The 22,337-nt window shown below is 50.6% G+C and overlaps 3 pseudogenes; all 3 read right to left on the minus strand.

Moving 5' to 3' along the window:
* Positions 1 to 6,762: 6,762 nt before the first annotated feature.
* On the minus strand, positions 6,763 to 6,941 carry LOC144674235 (U2 spliceosomal RNA; annotated as a pseudogene).
* Positions 6,942 to 15,734: 8,793 nt separating this feature from the next.
* On the minus strand, positions 15,735 to 15,915 carry LOC144674226 (U2 spliceosomal RNA; annotated as a pseudogene).
* A 5,342-nt stretch (positions 15,916 to 21,257) lies between these two features.
* On the minus strand, positions 21,258 to 21,434 carry LOC144674225 (U2 spliceosomal RNA; annotated as a pseudogene).
* Between the last annotated feature and the right edge of the window lie 903 nt (positions 21,435 to 22,337).

Below are 22,337 nucleotides of genomic sequence, written 5' to 3' on the forward strand. Positions count from 1 at the left end.
TTCCTCGAAAGGTGGTGGAAACAGAGTCTTTGAATATTTTCAAGACAGAGCTGGATAGATTAACAAGGCGGGGTTGGAAGGTTATCGCTGGTAGGCAGGAATGTGGGGTTGAGGTTACAATCGGATCAGCCATGATCTTCTGAGTAGTGGAGCAGGCTCTTGGGGCCCAGTGGCCTACTCTTGCTCCTAAGTTGTATGTTCAGACATGTAGGGGCATTACTTTTTACTGATTCCAGTGCTTCTCCTGCACTGAACCTGGAGAGTACTACGTCAGCTGCTGTTGAGTTGTTTCCTGATGCCCTGCTTTCTTTTGTACGAGCTGTCTAGCATCCTCGTTTATGGGCTTCCTTTGCTTGGCATTGGGCCTTCTTTTGGGCTGACTGTTGGTCTATTTCCTTTACGGGATGTCAGCATGACATCACCAGAAGGGAAATGTGTCATGTTATGAAGTCACAGTAAATAAGTCCAATGCATTATATCATTATAATAACACAAGATGATGATCAGCAGTGAGAAGGCAGGTGGCAGCAAGGATAAGTACAGGTACGACACAGCGAACAGCCTTAGATCCTGTTAAAATGTTGAAAATGTTTCTCCCCTTCTCGAAGATTATTTCCTTCAAAATTTTAGAAATCTTTCAGCTTCAACCAGAAGTCACACACAAGCCAAACAACAAAACCACCTGCGTGCACAGCACAGCACACCATCTGCCAGCCTGCAATGATGTCGGCTCTCTTTTAATCACCTTTTCCCCTCCCATCAGTCCTATTCAGCAGGCAAGCAAAGGAGCGCAGAAAATACATCTGCACGGCTGTTTCTAACTTCTAGAAAGGGAACAGCCTTATCCTAGGAAAGTGAAAAATACCTATACTGTCACAAAGTGATGAACTTGAACTGCAAAACACCACGCTTACCTGAGCTTGTGTCACAGTTTTTGCTGTCTATCTCAGCCAGTATTCTCAGTCGTCCATCCTGGCTTCTTGCTCTCTCTGCAGCTTTCAGATGCCTCCCCTTGGCCGGCCTCAGTGCTCGGTGATAGATCAGCGCTCGGTATTATTTCTGTCCTCAGTGGTAACTGCTAGGGGAGAAAGGCTTGACTTTTTCAATCACCTTTTACCTCAGTAAGGTTTCCTCACAGACACACCGCCACATAAGCCCCTTTAAATTTGCGCGGCTGTGCAAAAAGTTTAATGGGCCCGCACACTTAAACAAATCGGTCACGCACTGTAATGACTCGCCTCATTCAGTTCAACAGAAATTAGGATCATGTTTTTAACCTGTGCCCTAGTTTTAAAATATTTTGTGTTCCATATTTACTTTCTCAATTTGTTATTAATTTACTTTACATTGCTTTATATTCTATTTTGTCTTGGACATGCATCACGGTTCGTTCAATCTCACTGGTTAAGAAAATTAAAATATTTAGTTTGATCAGGGTCTTACACTTGTCAAGAGGAGCCCTTTCAAATACTGGCCTGCTTTTGGAGGCCTGAAGTCACTGGAGCTGCACAAGTCAAGACGACTGAAGGCCTGATTCGCTGTGTAATATACTTTGCAGCATCTTGTTGCACTAGCAGGCAGGAAGGAGTTTTCAGCAATGCAGTTTAAAGGCTTGATACACTAAGTACACTTTCATTTCAGGTTTGTCATTTCAGGACGCTGCGTGTTTTTTTGCTCTGTTTTCTGACTCTGAAATTCTAATTCAGACTGTGGAGAAGAGCTGTTGTTGCTGCTGTTGGTTTTCTTTGTAACTGTTGTCGTTTTTTTGTGGAAAAATATACCTTATCCATAAAATATCTGAAAGAACATTACAAAACATTTCAAAATGGCCATCGCAAAAAGTGCAATCATATTCCAGTTTTTCAAATAGATCATGTCGCACCCTGCGACGCTTCAATACGATCAATGAACATTACAGACATTTCAACATGCTCATTACAGGCAGTCAGACAGTGCAATAGTATTCAAGTTATCTACATAGATCATGTTGCACTCTGAGGTGCTTCAATACAATTGTGATAAATGTAATATTCACTGCATACATTCAATGTGAGTCTTTCAGGCCGAGGGGTCCATACCTTTCCCAGTCCCTCGGTGCACTATGGCTGAAAGGTCTTAGACAGCGACCGTTCCCCACTGCGCATTTGTGGCGGCTGCCCCAAGCTTTAGTGCGTCCCTCAGCACGTAGTCCTCGGCCTTGGAATGTGCCAGCCAGTCTGCAACACTCTGCTGGGGACAACTCATTGCACTGGAAGACCAACAAGTTTCGGGCAGACCAAAGAGCGTCTTTCACCGAGTAGATGATCCTCCACCTGCTTGTCTCGATGTGCGTCCCTGTCCCTGGGATCAACACGTAGAGCACAGAGACCTGTGTCACAGAACTGCTTGGGATGAACCGCGACAAAAACCACGGCAACTCTCTGCAGACCTTCTTTGCAAACGCACATTCCACAAAGAGGTGAACAACGGTCTCGTCCCCACGACAGCCACCTCGAGGTCAACATGCAGAGAGGGTGAGACTTCAGGAAGGATCTGACGGGGAGGGCATTTCTCACCACCAGCCAAGCTACGTCTTGGTGCTTGTTGGAAAGTTCTGGAGACGAGGCATTCTGCCAAACGACTTTGACAGTCTGCTCGGGGAAACATCGCACAGGATCCACCATCTCCTTTCCCCGCAGGGCCTATAGGACGTTACGTGCCGACCACTGCCTGATGGACTTGGGGTCAAAGGTGTTTTTCTGCATAAAGTTTTCCACCAGGGACAGGTGGTACGGCACGGTCCAACTACTTGGAGCGTTCCGCGGCAGCGTGGCCACACCCATCCTTCGCTAAACCGGGGACAGGTAGAACCTCAGCACGTAGTGACACCTGGTGTTTGCGTACCGAGGGTCTACGCACAGCTTGATACAGCCGCACACAAAGGTGGCCATCAGTGTGAGGGCGATGTTGGGCACGTTTATTCCCCCTTTATCTAGAGGCTTATACAGCGCGTCCCTGCGGACACGATCCATTTTCGACCTCCAGATAAAGCGGAAGATGGCTCGGGTGATCGCCGTCGCGCAGCAGTCTGGAATGGGCCAGACCTGCGCCATGTACAGCAACAGCGAGAGTGCCTCACACCTGATGACCAGGTTCTTACCCGCAACGGAGAGGAAGCGTCGCTCCCAGATTCCCAGTTTCCTTTTCACCATAGACACTGGATCCTTCCAGTTTCTAACGCATACCCCGGTCCCTCTGAACCATATCCCCAGCACCTTCAGGCCGTCAGCACTGACGGTGAAGGGGACAAAGGATCGGTCAGCCCAGTTCCCAAAGAACACGGCCTCGCTCTTCCCACGATTTACCTTGGCTCCCGAGTCCAGTTCGAACTGGTCGCAGATGTGGATCAGTCTGCACACCGACAGCGGATCAGAACAGAAGACGGCGACATCGTCCATGTACAGGGAGGCTTTGATCTGAGTGCCTCCACTGCCTGGGATCGTAACTCCTCTAATGCCCGGATCCTTCCTGATGGACTCAGCAAAGAACAGGCGAGAGAGGACAGCCCTGCCTGACTCCAGATTTAATTGGAAAGCTATCTGATTCCCACCCATTGATTGAGACTGTGCTACTGATGTTAGTGTAGAGTAGGATCCAACTGGATCCAATTGCGAATTCCCTCCCCAAACCCCATTTTGAGAGCACATCCACCATGTAGGTGTGCGATATTCTGTCAAAGGCTTTCTCCTAATCCAGGCTGATGAGGCAGGTGTCCACACCCCTGTCCTGCACATAGGCAATCGTATCCCTGAGCAGCGCCAGGCTGTCAGAGATCTTCCTGCCCGGCACAGTGCAGGTCTGGTCAGGGTGTATCACCAATTCCAGAGCGGATTTGACCCGATTGGCGATGACCTTGGACAGAATCTTATAGTCCACATTCAACAGTGAAATGGGTCGCCAATTTCTAATTTCCTCCCTTTCTTCCTTGTGCTTGTACATGAGGGTGATGATGCCTTTCCTCATGGATTCTGACATACTGCCGGCCAGGAGCATACTCTCGTACACCCCTAGCAGGTCTGGGCCCATCCAGTCCCACAGAGCCCAATACAACTCCGCCGGCAAGCCGTCGCTTCTGGGGAGATTTACTCTTCTCGAAGGACTCAAGGGCCTAAGTCAGTTCGTCAGGAGTTCGCGGTTTGTCCAGCCTCTCCCGTGTACTGTCGCCTAAGACCTCCGTGATAGAGGACAAGGAGGACTGGGAGGCCGTGCTGTCCGTCGGCTTCACGTCATAAAATCCGGCATAAAAGGATTTGCTGATCCTCAAAATGTCGGACTGCGCTGACTTTACTGATCTGTCTTCTTCATTCAGGCTGCTGAACACAGAGCTCTCTCTCTGTTCCTTTTGGAAGAAGAAACGTGAGCACGTCTCATCCTGCTCCACGGAGCGGACTCTGGAACGGAAGATGTTCTTGGAGGCAAAGTGCGAGGCTTGCTGGCTCTTCACCTCTTGGAGTTCTTCCTTGACATCGACCCCCACCGACTGCAGCCGGAGCAGATTCTGCATGTTTTTCTGGAGTCGGGACATTTCCCTCTCTTCCTTTCTAGCTTTCTGGATGCTTTTGAGGATGAAAAACCTCTTGGTGTTTCCCTTGATCGCTTCCCACCAGTGTGTCAGGGACTCAAAGAGGGGTTTCATGGTTCTCCAACCTTCATAAGCCCTCTTGAGCTCCTCAATGTTCTCTGGGGTCAGCAGTTGCACGAATAGCTTCCATGCCCCCCTGCCCACCCTCAGGTCCTTCTCCAAGTGGCAGTCCGCCAGTAGGATGCAGTGGTCAGAGAAGAACACCGGCTTGACCTCGGTGGATCTGACTGTGAATGCACGGGACACAAAGAGGAAGTCTATCCTGGAACGAATGGACCCGTCTGGCCGCGACCAGGTGTATCTACGCTGCGCTCCGTCTGCAGGGTTGCTGAAGACGTCGTGCAGCTTGGCATCCTTAACTGTTTCCATCAGGGATCTGGACGTAGCGTCCAATCTGCTGCCGGCCCTGCCGGATCGTCCAGCCGCATCGATGATGCAGTTGAAGTCACCGCCCAGAATGAACGGCCTGGAGGTCGCCAGCAGCAGTGGGAGCTGCTGAAAAACCTCCAGCCGCTCAGCTCCTTGTGACGGGCCATACACGTTAATTAACCGGAGTGGAGCGTTCTTGTACATTACGTCTGCTACGAGGAGTCGCCCGCCCACCACCTCCTTGACCTCGGAGACGGTGAAGTTGCCTCCCCGCAGCAGAATACCCAGGCCGGAGGAACGAGAGTCGTTTCCGCCCGACCAGATCGATGGCCCGTGGGACCACCACCGTGACCATTGCCTGTAGGAGCTGAACTGGATAACCTCACTTATCCACGTTAAACTCCATCTGCCAAATTTTGGCCCATTCACCTAACCTGTCCATATCCATTTGTAAATTTCTCATTTCTTCACTGCAACTTACTTTCCCACCTATTTTGGTGTCATCTGCAAATTTAGCTATGGTACCTTCTACTCCTGAATCCAAGTAAATAGTTGGGGCCCAAGGACCGAACCCTGTGGCACCCCACTAGTTACAGCTTGCCATCCACAAAAGACCCATTTATCCTGACTCTCTGCTTTCTGTTGGTTAGCCAAAGCTCTATCCAAGCAAATATATTACCCTTAGCTGCGTGTGATCTTATCTTGTGTATTAATCTTTTGTGCGGCACCTTATCAAATGCCTTCTGGAAGTCCAGACATACTACATCTACAGGATCGCCATTATCCACTTTGCTTGTCACATCTTCAAAGAACTCTAGCGATTTAGTCAAACACGATTTAGTCTTCATAAAGCCATGCTGACTCTGATGGATTGCATTTTGACTTGCATTTTAGGAGGGTAGTGAAGGCATTGGAGAGAGTGCAGAAGAGGTTTACGAGTTTGGTTCCAGGGGCGAGGAAGTTGAGTTATGAAGTAAGATTGGAGAAGTTGGGACTGTATTCCTTGGGGAAAAGAAGTCTGAGAGGAGACTTGATAGAGGTATTGAAAATCATGAGGTATCTGGAGAGAGTAGATAGGGAGAAACTGCTTGCACCGATGAAAGGATCGAGAAGGAGCGGGCACAGGTTTAAAGTAACTAGCAGAAGAAGCAAAAGTGATAGGAGCAGCGAGTGGTCAGGGTCTGGAATGCACCGCCTGATAGCGTGGCGGAGGCAGGTTCAATTGAAGAGGGAATGAGATGATTATTTGAAAAGAAAGCATGTGCTGGGTTACGTGGAGAAGGCAGGAGAATGGCACGAAGTGAAATGTTCATTGGGAGAGCTGGTGCAGTCACGACGGGCGGAATGGGCTCCTTGTGCAGTGTAAGGATTGTGTGAACGTGGATGTAGACGTTTCCGAGTAGCTGTGTAAAGTGTGTGAGCTTTGAGGTGTGAGTTTTGACTGTTGCTGTATCAGCAGCAGCAGCAGCAGCGGGCGGGAGCGGCAGCAGAGAGCTGGTTGAAAGTGTTGTGAGGCGAAAGGTGCAGCTGAGAGAGTGTTTGAGAGGTGTATTTGCAAGTGAAAGATGTTTTTGTATGAGTGAGGTAGAGTGTTTGTGAGATGAGAGTGGTGTCTGTGAGCGTTGGGTGAGCGTGCGTGTTTTTTGTGTGTAGATGGTGCGGGTGAGTGAGAAAGAAAGAAAGTTGTGTTTTGAAAGATGTGCATGTTGAAAAGTAAAGAAAGCAGATGTTTGTAAGAAAACTATTTTTAGCATTGAAAATCCCCTGGAAAGGGGTGGTGCACCATTCCCAGAGATACTGCAATACCGGGTCGATGCGTGGAGTGGACGGAGCAAGCCCCTATTCCATCTCCCTGCTCCAAAAATCAATTTAATATATGGTCCCCAGATAAGGGACGTATCAGATATTAAACTGATAAGAACAGATTTTTTTTTTTTTTTTGTAAAAATATACTTTATTCATAAAATATCTTCAATCACATTCCAAACCATTTCAAAAACAACATTACAAGGGTACAATCCAGGTTAAACTTTTACAAAATGTATCACCAGGTGCATCAGTACAAACAATATTACAATCATTTACAGCCTTTCATTTTGATCTGTACAGCCCGAGGGGCTCTAAACAGTTCCCAGTCTCTCGGTGCGCTGTGGTAGAAAGGTCTTAGACAGCGACCCTTCCCCATTGCGCCTTTGCGGCAGCTGCCCCAAGCTTTAGTGCGTCCCTCAGCACGTAGTCCTGGACTTTGGATTGTGCCAGTCCGCAACAATCGGTCGGGGACAACTCTTTGTGCTGGAAGACCAACAAGTTTCGGGCAGACCAAAGCGCCTCTTTCACCGAGTTGATGATCCTCCAGCTGCAGTCGATGTTTGTCTCGGTGTGTGTCCCTGGGAACAGCCCGTAGAGCACAGAGTCCTGTGTCACAGAACTGCTCGGGATGAACCTCGACAGCAACCACTGCATCTCTCTCCAGACTTTCTTTGCAAAGGCACAATCCACAAGGAGGTGAACAACGGTCTCTTCCCCACCACAGCCGCCTCGAGGGCAACGTGCAGAGGGGGTGAGCCTCCTGGCGTGTAGGAAGGATCTGACGGGGAGGGCCTTTCTCACCACCAGCCAAGCTACGTCTTGGTGCTTGTTGGAAAGTTCTGGCGATGAGGCATTCTGCCAAATGACTTTGACAGTCTGCTCGGGGAACCATCCCACAGGGTCCACCCTCTCCTTTTCCCTCAGGGCCTCTAGGACGTTACGTGCTGACCACTGCCTGATGGACTTGTGGTCAAAGGTGTTTTTCTGCATAAATTTTTCCACCAGGGACAGGTGTTGCTGTACGTGGCGCAGGTCTGGCCCATTCCTCACTCCTGCGCTGTGGCGATCACGCCAGCCATCTTCCGCTTTATCTGGAGGTCAAAAGTGGATCCTGTTTGCAGGGACATGATGTAAAAAAACTCTGGATGAAGGGGGAAAAAACATGCCCAACATCACCCTCATCCTGATGGCCACCTTTGTGTATGGCAGTATCAAGCTGTGTGTAGACCCAAACACCAAGCGTCACTACGTGCTGAGGTTCTACCTGTCCCTGGTGTTGCGAAGGATGGGTCTGGCCACCCTGCCGCGGAACGCTCCAAGTGCCGTATCACCTGCCCCGTGTGGAAAAACTTATGCAGAGAAACACCTTTGTCCGCAAGTCCATCAGGCAGTGGTTAGCACGTATCACCCTAGAGGCCCTGCGGGAAAAGGAGATGGTGGATTCCGGCGGACGGTTCGCCGAACAGACCGTCAGGGTCATTTGGCAGAATGCCTCATCACCAGAACTCTGAAGAGAGTGGCCGTGGTTCTTGTCGAGGTGCATCCCGAGCAGTTCCGTGACACAGGTATGGACTCTGTGCTCCAGGGGCTGTTCCCAGGGACACACGCCGAGACAAACATCAACTACCGCCGGAGGATCCACTCGGTGAAAGACACTCTTTGGCTGTCCGAAACTTGTTGGTCTTCCATTGCAAAGAGTTGGCACATTCCAAGGTCCAGGACTACGTGCTGAGGGACGCACTAAAGTTTGGGGCAAAGGCGTAATGGAGAAAGGTCGCTGTCTACGGTTGCGCTAGATGTGTCGTGTAACTGGCAGGTAATGGAAAATTTCGAGAAACACTCAGTCACAAGGGAGAACACGTGACAGGCATGAGAGACAATCCATGAGTCTTTGTAGCTGAGTTTCCGTGTGAGCAACTAGCTCACAGCGCAGAGGAGTTCTTCGATCGAGGCCTGCTGTATTTTTGTCTTTGCTTTCAGCTTGAGCAGTCAAAGAACAAAGAAGAAAAAAAAGTACAGCACAGGAACAGGCCCTTCGGCCCTCCAAGCCTGCGCCGATCGGTCTGTGGAGCTTGCCAGCTGACCAGGTATGCAGCTAAAGTCCTTCCACATCTACAGGGAAGGCAAAGTCAGCAGCGTTTCTCCCAGAGTGTAGAGAGTCCTTGGAACTCTCTTCCTCGAAAGGTGGTGGAAACAGAGTCTTTGAATATTTTCAAGACAGAGCTGGATAGATTAACAAGGCGGGGTTGGAAGGTTATCGCTGGTAGGCAGGAATGTGGGGTTGAGGTTACAATCGGATCAGCCATGATCTTCTGAGTAGTGGAGCAGGCTCTTGGGGCCCAGTGGCCTACTCTTGCTCCTAAGTTGTATGTTCAGACATGTAGGGGCATTACTTTTTACTGATTCCAGTGCTTCTCCTGCACTGAACCTGGAGAGTACTACGTCAGCTGCTGTTGAGTTGTTTCCTGATGCCCTGCTTTCTTTTGTACGAGCTGTCTAGCATCCTCGTTTATGGGCTTCCTTTGCTTGGCATTGGGCCTTCTTTTGGGCTGACTGTTGGTCTATTTCCTTTACGGGATGTCAGCATGACATCACCAGAAGGGAAATGTGTCATGTTATGAAGTCACAGTAAATAAGTCCAATGCATTATATCATTATAATAACACAAGATGATGATCAGCAGTGAGAAGGCAGGTGGCAGCAAGGATAAGTACAGGTACGACACAGCGAACAGCCTTAGATCCTGTTAAAATGTTGAAAATGTTTCTCCCCTTCTCGAAGATTATTTCCTTCAAAATTTTAGAAATCTTTCAGCTTCAACCAGAAGTCACACACAAGCCAAACAACAAAACCACCTGCGTGCACAGCACAGCACACCATCTGCCAGCCTGCAATGATGTCGGCTCTCTTTTAATCACCTTTTCCCCTCCCATCAGTCCTATTCAGCAGGCAAGCAAAGGAGCGCAGAAAATACATCTGCACGGCTGTTTCTAACTTCTAGAAAGGGAACAGCCTTATCCTAGGAAAGTGAAAAATACCTATACTGTCACAAAGTGATGAACTTGAACTGCAAAACACCACGCTTACCTGAGCTTGTGTCACAGTTTTTGCTGTCTATCTCAGCCAGTATTCTCAGTCGTCCATCCTGGCTTCTTGCTCTCTCTGCAGCTTTCAGATGCCTCCCCTTGGCCGGCCTCAGTGCTCGGTGATAGATCAGCGCTCGGTATTATTTCTGTCCTCAGTGGTAACTGCTAGGGGAGAAAGGCTTGACTTTTTCAATCACCTTTTACCTCAGTAAGGTTTCCTCACAGACACACCGCCACATAAGCCCCTTTAAATTTGCGCGGCTGTGCAAAAAGTTTAATGGGCCCGCACACTTAAACAAATCGGTCACGCACTGTAATGACTCGCCTCATTCAGTTCAACAGAAATTAGGATCATGTTTTTAACCTGTGCCCTAGTTTTAAAATATTTTGTGTTCCATATTTACTTTCTCAATTTGTTATTAATTTACTTTACATTGCTTTATATTCTATTTTGTCTTGGACATGCATCACGGTTCGTTCAATCTCACTGGTTAAGAAAATTAAAATATTTAGTTTGATCAGGGTCTTACACTTGTCAAGAGGAGCCCTTTCAAATACTGGCCTGCTTTTGGAGGCCTGAAGTCACTGGAGCTGCACAAGTCAAGACGACTGAAGGCCTGATTCGCTGTGTAATATACTTTGCAGCATCTTGTTGCACTAGCAGGCAGGAAGGAGTTTTCAGCAATGCAGTTTAAAGGCTTGATACACTAAGTACACTTTCATTTCAGGTTTGTCATTTCAGGACGCTGCGTGTTTTTTTGCTCTGTTTTCTGACTCTGAAATTCTAATTCAGACTGTGGAGAAGAGCTGTTGTTGCTGCTGTTGGTTTTCTTTGTAACTGTTGTCGTTTTTTTGTGGAAAAATATACCTTATCCATAAAATATCTGAAAGAACATTACAAAACATTTCAAAATGGCCATCGCAAAAAGTGCAATCATATTCCAGTTTTTCAAATAGATCATGTCGCACCCTGCGACGCTTCAATACGATCAATGAACATTACAGACATTTCAACATGCTCATTACAGGCAGTCAGACAGTGCAATAGTATTCAAGTTATCTACATAGATCATGTTGCACTCTGAGGTGCTTCAATACAATTGTGATAAATGTAATATTCACTGCATACATTCAATGTGAGTCTTTCAGGCCGAGGGGTCCATACCTTTCCCAGTCCCTCGGTGCACTATGGCTGAAAGGTCTTAGACAGCGACCGTTCCCCACTGCGCATTTGTGGCGGCTGCCCCAAGCTTTAGTGCGTCCCTCAGCACGTAGTCCTCGGCCTTGGAATGTGCCAGCCAGTCTGCAACACTCTGCTGGGGACAACTCATTGCACTGGAAGACCAACAAGTTTCGGGCAGACCAAAGAGCGTCTTTCACCGAGTAGATGATCCTCCACCTGCTTGTCTCGATGTGCGTCCCTGTCCCTGGGATCAACACGTAGAGCACAGAGACCTGTGTCACAGAACTGCTTGGGATGAACCGCGACAAAAACCACGGCAACTCTCTGCAGACCTTCTTTGCAAACGCACATTCCACAAAGAGGTGAACAACGGTCTCGTCCCCACGACAGCCACCTCGAGGTCAACATGCAGAGAGGGTGAGACTTCAGGAAGGATCTGACGGGGAGGGCATTTCTCACCACCAGCCAAGCTACGTCTTGGTGCTTGTTGGAAAGTTCTGGAGACGAGGCATTCTGCCAAACGACTTTGACAGTCTGCTCGGGGAAACATCGCACAGGATCCACCATCTCCTTTCCCCGCAGGGCCTATAGGACGTTACGTGCCGACCACTGCCTGATGGACTTGGGGTCAAAGGTGTTTTTCTGCATAAAGTTTTCCACCAGGGACAGGTGGTACGGCACGGTCCAACTACTTGGAGCGTTCCGCGGCAGCGTGGCCACACCCATCCTTCGCTAAACCGGGGACAGGTAGAACCTCAGCACGTAGTGACACCTGGTGTTTGCGTACCGAGGGTCTACGCACAGCTTGATACAGCCGCACACAAAGGTGGCCATCAGTATGAGGGCGATGTTGGGCACGTTTATTCCCCCTTTATCTAGAGGCTTATACAGCGCGTCCCTGCGGACACGATCCATTTTCGACCTCCAGATAAAGCGGAAGATGGCTCGGGTGATCGCCGTCGCGCAGCAGTCTGGAATGGGCCAGACCTGCGCCACGTACAGCAACAGCGAGAGTACCTCACACCTGATGACCAGGTTCTTACCCGCAATGGAGAGGAAGCGTCGCTCCCAGATTCCCAGTTTCCTTTTCACCATAGACACTGGATCCTTCCAGTTTCTAACGCATACCCCGGTCCCTCTGAACCATATCCCCAGCACCTTCAGGCCGTCAGCACTGACGGTGAAGGGGACAAAGGATCGGTCAGCCCAGTTCCCAAAGAACACGGCCTCGCTCTTCCCACGATTTACCTTGGCTCCCGAGTCCAGTTCGAACTGGTCGCAGATGTGGATCAGTCTGCACACCGACAGCGGATCAGAACAGAAGACGGCGACATCGTCCATGTACAGGGAGGCTTTGATCTGAGTGCCTCCACTGCCTGGGATCGTAACTCCTCTAATGCCCGGATCCTTCCTGATGGACTCAGCAAAGAACAGGCGAGAGAGGACAGCCCTGCCTGACTCCAGATTTAATTGGAAAGCTATCTGATTCCCACCCACTGATTGAGACTGCGCTACTGATGTTAGTGTAGAGTAGGATCCAACTGGATCCAATTGCGAATTCCCTCCCCAAACCCCATTTTGAGAGCACATCCACCATGTAGGTGTGCGATATTCTGTCAAAGGCTTTCTCCTAATCCAGGCTGATGAGGCAGGTGTCCACACCCCTGTCCTGCACATAGGCAATCGTATCCCTGAGCAGCGCCAGGCTGTCAGAGATCTTCCTGCCCGGCACAGTGCAGGTCTGGTCAGGGTGTATCACCAATTCCAGAGCGGATTTGACCCGATTGGCGATGACCTTGGACAGAATCTTATAGTCCACATTCAACAGTGAAATGGGTCGCCAATTTCTAATTTCCTCCCTTTCTTCCTTGTGCTTGTACATGAGGGTGATGATGCCTTTCCTCATGGATTCTGACATACTGCCGGCCAGGAGCATACTCTCGTACACCCCTAGCAGGTCTGGGCCCATCCAGTCCCACAGAGCCCAATACAACTCCGCCGGCAAGCCGTCGCTTCTGGGGAGATTTACTCTTCTCGAAGGACTCAAGGGCCTAAGTCAGTTCGTCAGGAGTTCGCGGTTTGTCCAGCCTCTCCCGTGTACTGTCGCCTAAGACCTCCGTGATAGAGGACAAGGAGGACTGGGAGGCCGTGCTGTCCGTCGGCTTCACGTCATAAAATCCGGCATAAAAGGATTTGCTGATCCTCAAAATGTCGGACTGCGCTGACTTTACTGATCCGTCTTCTTCATTCAGGCTGCTGATCACAGAGCTCTCTCTCTGTACCTTTTGGAAGAAGAAACGTGAGCACGTCTCATCCTGCTCCACGGAGCGGACTCTGGAACGGAAGATGTTCTTGGAGGCAAAGGGCTAGGCTTGCTGGCTCTTCACCTCTTGGAGATCTTCCTTGACATCGACCCCCACCGACTGCAGCCGGAGCAGATTCTGCATGTTTTTCTGGAGTCGGGACATTTCCCTCTCTTCCTTTCTAGCTTTCTGGATGCTTTTGAGGATGAAAAGCCTCTTGGTGTTTCCCTTGATCGCTTCCCACCAGTGTGTCAGGGACTCAAAGAGGGGTTTCATGGTTTTCCAACCTTCATAAGCCCTCTTGAGCTCCTCAATGTTCTCTGGGGTCAGCAGTTGCACGAATAGCTTCCATGCCCCCCTGCCCACCCTCAGGTCCTTCTCCAAGTGGCAGTCCGCCAGTAGGAGGCAGTGGTCAGAGAAGAACACCGGCTTGACCTCGGTGGATCTGACTGTGAATGCACGGGACACAAAGAGGAAGTCTATCCTGGAACGAATGGACCCGTCTGGCCGCGACCAGGTGTATCTACGCTGCGTTCCGTCTGCAGGGTTGCTGAAGACGTCGTGCAGCTTGGCATCCTTAACTGTTTCCATCAGGGATCTGGACGTAGCGTCCAATCTGCTTCCGGCCCTGCCGGATCATCCAGCCACATCGATGATGCAGTTGAAGTCACCGCCCAGAATGACCAGCCTGGAGGTCGCCAGCAGCAGTGGGAGCTGCTGAAAAACCTCCAGCCGCTCAGCTCCTTGTGACGGGCCATACACGTTAATTAACCGGAGTGGAGCGTTCTTGTACATTACGTCTGCTACGAGGAGTCGCCCGCCCACCACCTCCTTGACCTCGGAGACGGTGAAGTTGCCTCCCCGCAGCAGAATACCCAGGCCGGAGGAACGAGAGTCGTTTCCGCCCGACCAGATCGATGGCCCGTGGGACCACCACCGTGACCATTGCCTGTAGGAGCTGAACTGGATAACCTCACTTATCCACGTTAAACTCCATCTGCCAAATTTTGGCCCATTCACCTAACCTGTCCATATCCATTTGTAAATTTCTTATTTCTTCACTGCAACTTACTTTCCCACCTATTTTGGTGTCATCTGCAAATTTAGCTATGGTACCTTCTACTCCTGAATCCAAGTAAATAGTTGGGGCCCAAGGACCGAACCCTGTGGCACCCCACTAGTTACAGCTTGCCATCCACAAAAGACCCATTTATCCTGACTCTCTGCTTTCTGTTGGTTAGCCAAAGCTCTATCCAAGCAAATATATTACCCTTAGCTGCGTGTGATCTTATCTTGTGTATTAATCTTTTGTGCGGCACCTTATCAAATGCCTTCTGGAAGTCCAGACATACTACATCTACAGGATCGCCATTATCCACTTTGCTTGTCACATCTTCAAAGAACTCTAGCGATTTAGTCAAACACGATTTAGTCTTCATAAAGCCATGCTGACTCTGATGGATTGCATTTTGACTTGCATTTTAGGAGGGTAGTGAAGGCATTGGAGAGAGTGCAGAAGAGGTTTACGAGTTTGGTTCCAGGGGCGAGGAAGTTGAGTTATGAAGTAAGATTGGAGAAGTTGGGACTGTATTCCTTGGGGAAAAGAAGTCTGAGAGGAGACTTGATAGAGGTATTGAAAATCATGAGGTATCTGGAGAGAGTAGATAGGGAGAAACTGCTTGCACCGATGAAAGGATCGAGAAGGAGCGGGCACAGGTTTAAAGTAACTAGCAGAAGAAGCAAAAGTGATAGGAGCAGCGAGTGGTCAGGGTCTGGAATGCACCGCCTGATAGCGTGGCGGAGGCAGGTTCAATTGAAGAGGGAATGAGATGATTATTTGAAAAGAAAGCATGTGCTGGGTTACGTGGAGAAGGCAGGAGAATGGCACGAAGTGAAATGTTCATTGGGAGAGCTGGTGCAGTCACGACGGGCGGAATGGGCTCCTTGTGCAGTGTAAGGATTGTGTGAACGTGGATGTAGACGTTTCCGAGTAGCTGTGTAAAGTGTGTGAGCTTTGAGGTGTGAGTTTTGACTGTTGCTGTATCAGCAGCAGCAGCAGCAGCGGGCGGGAGCGGCAGCAGAGAGCTGGTTGAAAATGTTGTGAGGCGAAAGGTGCAGCTGAGAGAGTGTTTGAGAGGTGTATTTGCAAGTGAAAGATGTTTTTGTATGAGTGAGGTAGAGTGTTTGTGAGATGAGAGTGGTGTCTGTGAGCGTTGGGTGAGCGTGCGTGTTTTTTGTGTGTAGATGGTGCGGGTGAGTGAGAAAGAAAGAAAGTTGTGTTTTGAAAGATGTGCATGTTGAAAAGTAAAGAAAGCAGATGTTTGTAAGAAAACTATTTTTAGCATTGAAAATCCCCTGGAAAGGGGTGGTGCACCATTCCCAGAGATACTGCAATACCGGGTCGATGCGTGGAGTGGACGGAGCAAGCCCCTATTCCATCTCCCTGCTCCAAAAATCAATTTAATATATGGTCCCCAGATAAGGGACGTATCAGATATTAAACTGATAAGAACAGATTTTTTTTTTTTTTTTTTGTAAAAATATACTTTATTCATAAAAAATCTTCAATCACATTCCAAACCATTTCAAAAACAACATTACAAGGGTACAATCCAGGTTAAACTTTTACAAAATGTATCACCAGGTGCATCAGTACAAACAATATTACAATCATTTACAGCCTTTCATTTTGATCTGTACAGCCCGAGGGGCTCTAAACAGTTCCCAGTCTCTCGGTGCGCTGTGGCAGAAAGGTCTTAGACAGCGACCCTTCCCCATTGCGCCTTTGCGGCAGCTGCCCCAAGCTTTAGTGCGTCCCTCAGCACGTAGTCCTGGACTTTGGATTGTGCCAGTCCGCAACACTCGGTCGGGGACAACTCTTTGTGCTGGAAGACCAACAAGTATCGGGCAGACCAAAGCGCCTCTTTCACCGAGTTGATGATCCTCCAGCTGCAGTCGATGTTTGTCTCGGTGTGTGTCCCTGGGAACAGCCCGTAGAGCACAGAGTCCTGTGTCACAGAACTGCTCGGGATGAACCTCGACAGCAACCACTGCATCTCTCTCCAGACTTTCTTTGCAAAGGCACAATCCACAAGGAGGTGGACAACGGTCTCTTCCCCACCACAGCCACCTCGAGGGCAACGTGCAGAGGGGGTGAGCTTCCTGGCGTGTAGGAAGGTTCTGACGGGGAGGGCCTTTCTCACCACCAGCCAAGCTACGTCTTGGTGCTTGTTGGAAAGTTCTGGCGATGAGGCATTCTGCCAAATGACTTTGACAGTCTGCTCGGGGAACCATCCCACAGGGTCCACCCTCTCCTTTTCCCTCAGGGCCTCTAGGACGTTACGTGCTGACCACTGCCTGATGGACTTGTGGTCAAAGGTGTTTTTCTGCATAAATTTATCCACCAGGGACAGGTGGTACGGCACGGTCCAACTACTTGGAGCGTTCCGCGGCAGCGTGGCCAGACCCATCCTTCGCAACACCGGGGACAGGTAGAACCTCAGCACGTAGTGACACTTGGTGTTTGCGTACTGAGGGTCTACGCACCGCTTGATGCAGCCGCACACAAAGGTGGCCATCAGTATGAGGGCGATGTTGGGCACGTTTTTTCCCCCTTTATCTAGAGGCTTGTACATCGCGTCCCTGCGGACACGATCCATTTTCGTCCTCCAGATAAAGCGGAAGATGGCTCGAGTGATCGCCGTCGCGCAGGAGTCTGGAATGGGCCAGACCTGCGCCACGTACAGCAACAGCGAGAGTACCTCACACCTGATGACCAGGTTCTTACCCGCAATGGAGAGGGAGCGTCGCTCCCACATGCCCAGTTTCCTTTTCACCATAGCCACTCGCTCCTTCCAGTTTCTAACGCATGCCCCGGTCCCTCCGAACCATATCCCCAGCACCTTCAGGCCGTCAGCCCTGACAGTGAAGGGGACAAAGGATCGGTCAGCCCAGTTCCCAAAGAACATGGCCTCGCTCTTCCCACGATTTACCTTGGCTCCTGAGGCCAGTTCGAACTGGTCGCAGACGTGCATCAGTCTGCGCACCGACAGCGGATCCGAGCAGAAGACGGCGACGTCGTCCATGTACAGGGAGGCTTTTACCTGAGTGCCTCCACTGCCTGGGATCGTCACTCCTCTTATGCCCGGATCCTTCCTGATGGACTCGGCAAAGGGTTCTATGCAACACAGTAAAGGACAGGCGAGAGAGGTCAGCCCTGCCTGACTCCAGATTTAATCGGAAAGCTATCTGTTTCCCACCCATTGATTGAGACTGCGCTACTGATGTTAGTGTAGAGCAGTTGGATCCAATTTCGAATTCCCTCCCCAAACCCCATTTTGGAGAGCACATCCCCCATGTAGGTGTGCGATATTCTGTCAAAGGCCTTCTCCTGATCCAAGCTGATGAGGCAGGTATCCACACCCCTGTCCTGTACATAGGCAATCGTATCCCTGAGCAGCGCCAGGCTGTCAGAGATCTTCCTGCCTGGCACAGAGCAGCTCTGGTCAGGGTGAATCACCAATTCCAGAGCGGATTTGACCCGGTTGGCGATGACCTTGGACAGAATCTTATAGTCCACATTCAACAGTGAAATGGGTCGCCAATTTCTAATTTCCTCCCTTTCCCCCTTGTGCTTGTAGATGAGGGTGATGATGCCTTTCCTCATGGATTCTGACATGCTGCCGGCCAGGAGCATACTCTCGTACACTTCTAGCAGGTCTGGGCCGATCAAGTCCCACAGAGCCGAATACAACTCCGCCGGCAAGCCGTCGCTTCCGGGGGTTTTACTCTTCTCGAAGGACTCGAGGGCCTTAGTCAGTTCGTCAGGAGTTAGCGGTTTGTCCAGGCTCTCCCGCGTACTGTGGTCTAAGACCTCCGTGATAGAGGACAGGAAGGACTGGGAGGCCGTGCTGTCCGTGGGCTTCACGTCATACAGTCCGGCATAAAAGGATTTGCTGATCCTCAGAATGTCGGACCGTGATGACTTTACTGAGCCGTCTTCTTCCTTCAGGCTGCTGATCACAGAGCGCTCTCTGTGTACCTTTTGGAAGAAGAAACGTGAGCACGTCTCATCCTGCTCCACGGAGCGGACTCTGGAACGGAAGATGATCTTGGAGGCCTCCGAGGCAAAGTGCGAGGCTTGCTGGCCCTTCACCTCTTGGAGCTCCTCCTTGACATCGACCCCCATCGACTGCAGCCGGAGCAGATTCTGCATCTTTTTCTGGAGTCGGGACATTTCCCTCTGTTCCTTTCTAGCTTTCTGGGTGCCTTTACGGATGAAAAACCTCTTGATGCTTCCCTTGATCACTTCCCACCAGTCTGTCAGGGACTCAAAGAGGGGTTTCACGGTTCTCCAACCTTTGTAATCCCTCTTGAGCTCCTCAATGTTCTCTGGGGTCAGCAGTTGCACATTTAGCTTCCATGCCCCCCTGCCCACCCTCAGGTCCTTCTCCAAGTGGCAGTCCGCCAGTAGGAGGCAGTGGTCAGAGAAGAACACCGGCTTGACCTCGGTGGATCTGACTGTGAATGCACGGGACACAAACAGGAAGTCTATCCTGGAACGAATGGACCCGTCTGGCCGCGACCAGGTGTATCTACGCTGCGCTCCGTCTGCAGGGTTGCTGAAGACGTCGTGCAGCTTGGCATCCTTAACTGTTTCCATCAGGGATCTGGACGTAGCGTCCAATCTGCTGCCGGCCCTGCCGGATCGTCCAGCCGCATCGATGATGCAGTTGAACTCCCCGCCCAGTATGACCGGCCTGGAGGTCGCCAGCAGCAGTGGGAGCTGCTGAAAAACCTCCAGCCGCTCAGCCCCTTGTGCCGGGCCATACACGTTAATTAACCGGAGTGGAGCGTTCTTGTACATTACGTCTGCTACGAGGAGTCGCCCGCCCACCACCTCCTTGACCTCGGAGACGGTGAAGTTGCCTCCCCGCAGCAGAATACCCAGGCCGGAGGAACGAGAGTCGTTTCCGCCCGACCAGATCGATGGCCCGTGGGACCACCATCGTGACCATTGCCTGTAGGAGCTGAGGTGCGGTATCGCACACTCCTGCAGAAACAACAGGTCAGCTTTGACCTTGGCTAGGTAGTCCAAGGTCGCAACACATCGCGTAGTAGATTTAATGCTACGCACATTTATGGATACAATCTTTAAACCCATTTTAAAGCATTTATTCTCCTACCAAACCCACTGTCTCTGAGAGTCCCAGACCTTTAGTCTGCTCCTTCATACCCGTAGTGAGCTCAAATTCCTTCACTTTGGATGGGCTGAGGTAGATCTCCTTGGCCGTGTTCTGCTCCGGTGGCATCTGGAGGTTCACGTAGAGAGCGGATTTTGAGATGACCTTTGCTGGAGAAGCTTCTCCAAAACTCACCCCCTCTGGGGTGTTGCTGTTCCCGGCTTCCTGGAGCTGGGGTGCGATGATTGCCTCACTGCTCCCAGATTCCAGGGGCTGTGGTGCACTGGCCTCCTCAGGTTGCAGGCAAAGTTGGGGTGCGTTGGTCTCCTTGTTGTCTCCAATTTTCTGGAGCTCGGGTGTCTCGTCCTCCAACGCCCTGGAGCTTTGCCGCCTCTTCTGTCGGTGCCGCCCTGGCACTTCATCATCCGAAGAGCTGCTGCCCTTGTCGTCCGTGTCGGATGGGAGACGCCTCTTGCCGCTTCTCTGGGAAACGCCTTTGCTTCTTCTTCGCTCCCTCTTACTTTTCTTGTTGTTCACCGTCCGCCACTCCCCCTGCTGCTTTTCCACTGCTGCCTCCTCCTCCATTAATTCGCTGTCCTGAGGACTGGGAGGTTCAGGGGGTAGTGCTGTTGATTGGCTCTCTGTTGCCTCAATCTCTTTCTCCACCTTGTCTCTCTCTGTGTCCTCCTTTGTCCCGTTGAGCTCCCTGGGGGCCTTGGTGGTTGGAGTGACACGAAACATTCCTTCTGCTTCCCCCTGGTCGGCTTTGGCTGCCTGTGCGTAAGTACGGCAGCGTTTGGGGCAGGTCCTGTAGAGGTGACTTGCCTCGCCACACAGGTTGCAGCACTTGGCCTGTTTGCAGTCTTTTGTCTGGTGCCCTTCCTGTTTGCAGATCTTGCAGAGGGAGGCGCTGCAGTTGGCCGCCACATGACCAGCCTTGCCGCATGAGCGACAATGCTTGGGTTGCCCAGCGTAGACCAGGTAGCCCCGGTTTCCCCCGATGGCGAAACTGGAGGGAGGGTGGAAAATGGCTCCCTTACCATCGGTCTTTAGCGTGACCTTAAACAGGCGTTTGCCTGTCCAGATCCCCAAGTCGTCTCGAATCTCGGTGCTGCTCCCCACCTTATCGAAGTACCTGGTGAGGAAGGTGACCACGTCGGCGACAGGGACGAAGGGGTTGTACACATGCACCATCACCTCACGTTCCCGTTGCAACGGCAGAGAAAAGTGCGGCTCCGCCGTCAGGATCTTCATCTCCGGCAGGTCTCTCTTCTCCTCGAACACCCTCAGGAGCCGGACGCAGTCTGCCACCCGCTTGAACGTCACGTCAAAATAACCGCCTTTGCGGGAGTCGTGCAGGGTGAAGATCTCCGTAGCTTGGAAGCCGCACGCCTTCAACAGGATCCTCCTGGTGAAGAAGCCCCGATCCATAGGTGATCCTCCTTCGCTGTGGTTCACCGTGACTCGGACGGTGATAGGTAACCCACGGTATGGATTTGGATTGCGATTGGTTATCGGCCTTCCATCCCGACCTTGCCTTGGCAGGACCATGGTGTCGCCCCTGCAACACTTGATGTTAGCCAAAAGGCCGAGAAGCGATGAGAAAGAAAGAAAGTTGTGTTTTGAAAGATGTGCATGTTGAAAAGTAAAGAAAGCAGATGTTTGTAAGAAAACTATTTTTAGCATTGAAAATCCCCTGGAAAGGGGTGGTGCACCATTCCCAGAGATACTGCAATACCGGGTCGATGCGTGGAGTGGACGGAGCAAGCCCCTATTCCATCTCCCTGCTCCAAAAATCAATTTAATATAAGGTCCCCAGATAAGGGACGTATCAGATATTAAACTGATAAGAACAGATTTTTTTTTTTTTTGTAAAAATATACTTTATTCATAAAATATCTTCAATCACATTCCAAACCATTTCAAAAACAACATTACAAGGGTACAATCCAGGTTAAACTTTTACAAAATGTATCACCAGGTGCGTCAGTACAAACAATATTACAATCATTTACAGCCTTTCATTTTGATCTGTACAGCCCGAGGGGCTCTAAACAGTTCCCAGTCTCTCGGTGCGCTGTGGCAGAAAGGTCTTAGACAGCGACCCTTCCCCATTGCGCCTTTGCGGCAGCTGCCCCAAGCTTTAGTGCGTCCCTCAGCACGTAGTCCTGGACTTTGGATTGTGCCAGTCCGCAACAATCGGTCGGGGACAACTCTTTGTGCTGGAAGACCAACAAGTTTCGGACAGACCAAAGCGCCTCTTTCACCGAGTTGATGATCCTCCAGCTGCAGTCGATGTTTGTCTCGGTGTGTGTCCCTGGGAACAGCCCGTAGAGCACAGAGTCCTGTGTCACAGAACTGCTCGGGATGAACCTCGACAGCAACCACTGCATCTCTCTCCAGACTTTCTTTGCAAAGGCACAATCCATAAGGAGGTGGACAACGGTCTCTTCCCCACCACAGCCACCTCGAAGGCAACGTGCAGAGGGGGTGAGCTTCCTGGCGTGTAGGAAGGATCTGACGGGGAGGGCCTTTCTCACCACCAGCCAAGCTACGTCTTGGTGCTTGTTGGAAAGTTCTGGCGATGAGGCATTCTGCCAAATGACTTTGACAGTCTGCTCGGGGAACCATCCCACAGGGTCCACCCTCTCCTTATCCCTCAGGGCCTCTAGGACGTTACGTGCTGACCACTGCCTGATGGACTTGTGGTCAAAGGTGTTTTTCTGCATAGATTTTTCCACCAGGGACAGGTGGTACGGCACGGTCCAACTACTTGGAGCGTTC

Source organism: Cetorhinus maximus, unplaced genomic scaffold (genome assembly GCF_964194155.1).
Source record: "Cetorhinus maximus unplaced genomic scaffold, sCetMax3.hap1.1 HAP1_SCAFFOLD_592, whole genome shotgun sequence".
In the NCBI taxonomy this organism is placed as follows: domain Eukaryota; kingdom Metazoa; phylum Chordata; class Chondrichthyes; order Lamniformes; family Cetorhinidae; genus Cetorhinus; species Cetorhinus maximus.